The sequence below is a fragment of the Oryzias melastigma genome, linkage group LG1, assembly GCF_002922805.2.
Source record: "Oryzias melastigma strain HK-1 linkage group LG1, ASM292280v2, whole genome shotgun sequence".
Lineage (NCBI taxonomy): Eukaryota > Metazoa > Chordata > Actinopteri > Beloniformes > Adrianichthyidae > Oryzias > Oryzias melastigma.
This window is the reverse complement of record NC_050512.1, coordinates 9,305,696-9,311,567: the sequence shown is the minus strand read 5'-3', so window position 1 is coordinate 9,311,567 and position 5,872 is coordinate 9,305,696. Positions and strand designations below refer to the sequence as shown.

Below are 5,872 nucleotides of genomic sequence, written 5' to 3'. Positions count from 1 at the left end.
ATTGCTGGCTCCGCCCCTGTCACACACTGTTGGCTCCGCCTCGTAATACATTGTTGGCTCCGCCCCTGTCACACACTGTTGGCTCCGCCCCCGTAATACATTGTTGGCTCCGCCCCAGTCACACTATGTTGGCTCCGCCCCCTGAAAGAGTTGGTTAGATAGAAAACTCTCTTTATAGCAGCTGGATGTTTGAGTCAGTAGTAACTGTAAATGTCACCAAAAGATAATAAAGTTAGTTTATTTTCTTGTTTAATGACTTTGCAAAGTACTGGCAACCTGTTGCTTTAGCCCTAAAGCTACATTCCCACTGCCCTTGGCAAGACACATTCTATAATAAGTGTAAATGGGCTTCTGCATACCAAACTCTCATGTTCATGCAACGCGACACACGTTTTTATGACTTTTTTGGGTTCCACATACAAAACGCATAGCCAATGGATGGGTATTGAAAGTTAAACCAGGTAGAACTTTTACCAAGCAGAGACTTGAATTTGCAAGTGACAAATGGGTATCATCCCTTTTAATTCACAGGAGTGCCAATTGTTTGAAAATTAATGGTGTAGGAGAAATTAATAATGGTGGTTTGTGCCTGGATGGAATTCTGTGACTCCAAGTCTTGCTCTGAGCTTGGAGCAAAATTTGCTAGATTGTCGCCTTTTTGCACAGAGCCTCTTCCAACTGTAGGTGGTGGACATGTGCTTGTATTATGTAATGACAGTCCAGTGTAAACACCATGGGCTAAACATTCTACGTACGTTTGCATAGGCTTTTCATTAAAAGTGACCACTTAAACACGAGTCAATGAGGCCAGTGTGTACGCACCTTAAGAAAGTGCATGTAGTGCATTCAAGAATTTAAAAAAAAAATACTTATGTCAAAAGCCTGGTGTGAAGGTAGAATTATATAACTTGGATAGGGTCCACCAACCCCCCCCTTTGATAATGGATGTATTTCATTGGAGAACCTATGTGTTAATTTCATGTATGTAATCAATCTGGTTTAAAAAACTATTTTTTAATACGTCAACATTTTTCTGGCTGTTAACACGTACACAGAAAAATGGGCAAAACCTCTGACATGCAGAAAAACTTTTTGGAATTTTTTGAATTTTTTTACTTTCCTCAATGTGACAAAAAAAGTCCAACAGATTTAAATTTGAACAATATTAACACCCATTCAGAAAAAATAGTTCTAGGAAAGTTTAGGAAAAAACAAATTCATGATGAAATAGTTTTAAAAACAAGCAGTGATAAACTAAAAAGACAAGGGGGGGGGGGGGTAATATGAAGAAAGACAGCTTTGAAGTAATCTTCAACAATGTTTTTCTTAGGTTAAGAAGGGAGCTATGCCCAGGATTATGACAAAACTCCCACAGTCGGATTAAGACCAAAAGGCTCATAAGTGGGATTTGCTGCCTGTGTTTTCTCCAAAGTGTTGTCCTATGGTGACTGCCTTCATCTCTACGTAATCACCTCCATTTTTCACACCTGCAGCTGTAAACACAGCAGCAAATGTCACCATTACTCGTCTCAACCCGTCCTGTCTGTTTCAACTCACAAGTTTAACCTCTTTTTCAATTGCTAGATTGCCGGTGATGACAAGAAATTACAGATCACGGAAGTACAGGCTGTTAAATGTCAGGAGAGACGGAGAGGTGAGTGTGAGGGAAGGAAGAAAAAAGAGACTGTAAAGGCCTTTACAGAGGGGCTAAAAAGTATTTAGCAGTCGCTGCTTCTGCAAATGTCCCACTTCTAAAGATGACAGAAGTCTGTCATGTTCATGATACACTTCAACTGTGAGAGACAGAATGTAAAAAAGAAAGCCAGGAAGGATTTTTCAAAAAAGTATTCATTCGTGTAATGATACAACAAAAAAATTTGGGGGGGGTCAATAGCTTATTGCTTATTTTAGATTGGTTCTCTCCAGTCTTGTTTTGGTGTACAATTCTGTCCCTGGTGCCCTTCGACAGCTCTTTGGTCTGACTGCTTAAGAATGTGAAGAGGTGTGTTTTATGTAGATAACCGGTTCAAATAGCTGCAATTGATACAGGTAAGAAGTGGAGGATGGAGGAACGTCTTAACCCTTGAACACTGGAGCTGTCACCAGCCACAGCAAAATAACACGTTTCTTGAACTCCTGTAACTCTTCAACCATTTATGGAATTAACGTCCTCCCAACGGATTCTGACTTGGGGAGAAGTGGCTTTGTGTCAGCCCAGTCTCAGTAAAATGCGTACATATGCCACGATTTGGGAAATACTGTGTATAATATACGCCCAAACCGGTTTTTGCGTGCATATAATACCCGCGGTCCTAAATGTGTTAAAATGTGTTTTCCACGTTTGACACGTCCCCTGGTGGAGGCGTGAGCATCACAGACAGCCCCACAAATGAACAATTTGCTTTTCTAACCCTAACCATAACCGTAATCCTAACCTTAACCAGGAACAACGTCATTTAGAAAAGAGCCGGAGGATTTCTGACCACGTGATCAAAACGAAACCTAAAAAGTCGTGTATATTGTACGCCGGCACAACCCATTCTCTACCATTGCGTATCATATGCACGCAAAGACCGTGTTTGGCGTATATTATACACGGTATTTCAGAGTGCAAAGTCGTTGAATATGTACGCATTTTACTGAGAGTGTGTTGCTTTGTGTCGATATGCAAAATTTACATTTATTGCATATCAGTGTAAATTGGCTTTTTTGCACTTTAGAAATCTGTTGAAATTATATTCATAGCCTAAACAGTTACAGTTGTCCAAGGAGCATGAATACTGGAGTTAAAGCCCTGGTGTTTAAGTGTTAAAGAATAAGTAACAGTCCTGTGAGAATTGTTGCTTATTTGTAGGAGTTAGGAACACTTTCTGCACAATATTACAAATAAATTACTTAAAAATCCAACAATTTGATTTTCCGGCTTTTTATATGGATTATGTCTCTCAAAGATGATCTGTACCTTTAATGAACTTTATAGACCTTTCTCATTGTACTAGCTGGTACTGAAAAACACTTGTGTTTCCAATTGTGTATTGATAGGTTTAATGTGAAACGAAACAGCTGAAAAAATCGTTTGTAGGTAGAGCATCAAATGAGCGCTGAACCATTTTTGCTATGACCAGATTAAGGCTTTAAACTTCGACTCCTCAATTTTTCTATGTCCATATAAGCAAAGAACCAATAAAATAAAAAAAATAAAATGGTAAATGGCGTATACTTGTATAGCGCTTTCTACCCTCCTTCGAGGGCCCAAAGTGCTTCACAGTCACAGACCCATTCACCCATTCACACACACATTCACACACTGGTGGTGGCTCCGCTGCCGAACACTGGCGCCAACCTTCCACCAGAGGCAATTCGGGGTTCAGTGTCTTGCCCAAGGACACTTCGACTCATGGGCGGGCAAGGCGGGAATCGAACCCGCTCACTTCTGATCAGGAGTCGACCGCCCTACCACTGCACCACGGCCGCCCATAAAAAACGATTTGGAAATAAATTGTGAAGGTTGGATAAATTAAAGCTTGAAAACATCTTTTTTTCTATTCTGAAATTGCTTAAAAAGTCAAACACAAAAGTGTCCTTTCAAGAAAACTAAAAATTCCTGAAAACCTAAATTTCTTTACAGGCTTTATGTTTTTGTCTTAGATTCTATTTAGATCGAACTGTCTCCACTTTTGACTGAATTCCTTGGTCCACAAACAGTGCATTGATCATTGGACACAAAATAAAGAAACAAAAATTGATTTAAAAGATGTGTTTGGAATGATTGTTAATTTACTTTTGCTGAAACCAGAAAACAACTAAACAACTATTTAGCATTGATTTATTTGCTTTCTTTGGAAACCAAGACAACTGTCAATAATTAGTACTGCTGTGTCAGTTGACAGGACATGATCCAGTGTTGCTGGAGTGCAGGATACGACCAAAGTGAACACAAGTCTCTTCAGTGTTGTTTCGTTCACACTGCAGCTGTCAAGATGTCCTGGCAAATCAAGCCAAAAACCCTGTGCACTCATTATAATTGGCCATTAAAGTATCATCACAAGCTCCAAAGACCAAGTCCCCCCAGTTGCTGATGGAAAGATGGACACTTTGCCAATCAATGTGAGTTTTCTGGGGAACCTCAGAACCTCTCAGCTTCCCTGGAGCTCCTGGATGATGAGAACTCGCTCTGCCATTGCAGTCTAGTCAGGGGCCACTAATCTGGGCTACACAGCCAGGGAGCAGGCCTTGGAGTGAGTCCAGCTCCTCCACAGACAAAGAGAGGCATTCTGAAGCAGAGACTTAGTGTGTTTTCTTTATAATGTACCATACGCAGCAACATCATGAATAATGCACATGCCAACAAACAGGTGTTGAGTTGTTATGCGTACAATGTGCAAATCGGCAACTGCTCGGTGATGCACTACATTTTCTGACTTTAAATTTCAAAAAGACAAAGAATAAAATAAAAAAGCACAAACAAACACATGGCAGGAAGACTGAAGTGCCAGAATAATGACTGAGGTACAGTGAAAATGCATGTTGCTCAGTGCAGAGCAACCTCACCGATTGGCCCTTCAACCTTAATGCACAGCGCCATTCAACCGATCGCGACTTAGTTTGAGTGTGTTTGATTGTGTAGCCTACAGTGAGTGTGTGTGATTTCAGTGTGGTAAATGACTGTGGTGTGGTTAAAGACTTTGCTGCTGGCAGGAATTATGCTGCTATGTGCTGTATGCATGTAGGCAGAGTTTTATTCAAGTGTGCTTCAGAGCATTGCAGCAACCGGCACTGGTCGGATACAGTTTGTATCCACATATTTTCAAATGTCAAAAGAACATATTTAAAACCCTCCTCAAATCATATTTTGATCTTTTCTAAAAGCATTCCTTGTGGTCTTTTAATTATGATTATGCTGTTTTTAACCAAAATCAAAATACTTGTGTTTTCTAGGACAGTTTTTCCAGAGGAGCTGTAGTTCACTAGAAACTTACATTTGAGTTGTGGTGGGACTGTTGGCATCCATTTGTTGACATCCTCTTGTGCTAGCTTACAGCTCCTCACATGCCCTAACCTAACATTAACGGTGCAACAAAAATGGTGAGCAATATCGGATCTATCCACCCGTACAGTTTTGAACCAGATTCCAGCTCAGAAAAAGAAAGCAAAGATGTTCTTTTCTATTCGTCTGGAGGGGATGAATCAGAATGGATCAAAACAAGACATTTCTAGAAAACCTGAAACTATTAGTATTCATGCTTAAGAAAAAAAAAATAAAAGGTAAATATTCTGTTTTCATTTGATCAAAATGTTTGTATCACATTAAACATGTATTCTTCAAAGGATTTGAAAGGTGTTATGTCTTGAGAGTACATAATTTTAAAATTGCAGCAGGCTTGAAAGGTAATGTGGTACAATGGTCACATCCAGTTCAATGGCTCAAACCAGCCATGACAATAATTCCATGAAGCTGCAGGTAGCTTTCACACTCCAGCCTCTGTAAAGCTTTCATACCTCACCCTTTGAATGAGGCATTTTGTACTATATTTCGGTCTGACTGCTGGGTGCCAGGAATAGTCCATAATGATGCCCTACACTGTGTTTTGAGGGAACAGTGAGAGTGATAGCTAACCTTTACAGCTCAGATTTTTGGAGTTGGTAAGGGCAGAAAGATGTTAAGCAGAAATTAAACTTTCTCTGGGTTTTTGAACCCTGGAATTTTCTGCAAAAGCTACTCTATTAAAAAAGTATTTTTCAACTTCATGGAATTACATTTCATGCACTTTGTAAGGCCTTAAATAAATCTAAGGATTGAAAAAAATCTGGCAGTCCCATGACCCAGTAAGAATAATTGAGTGGATGGAATTTTGGATTTAATGTTTTGTTA

General features: G+C 39.7%; 1 long non-coding RNA gene across 1 annotated transcript; it reads left to right on the top strand.

Moving 5' to 3' along the window:
- Window positions 1-1,278: 1,278 nt before the first annotated feature.
- On the top strand, window positions 1,279-4,429 carry LOC112137149. Its single transcript, XR_002917491.2, has 3 exons — window positions 1,279-1,464; window positions 1,585-1,654; window positions 3,884-4,429. It is a non-coding gene; the product is annotated as an uncharacterized LOC112137149 (long non-coding RNA).
- The last annotated feature ends 1,443 nt before the right edge of the window (window positions 4,430-5,872 follow it).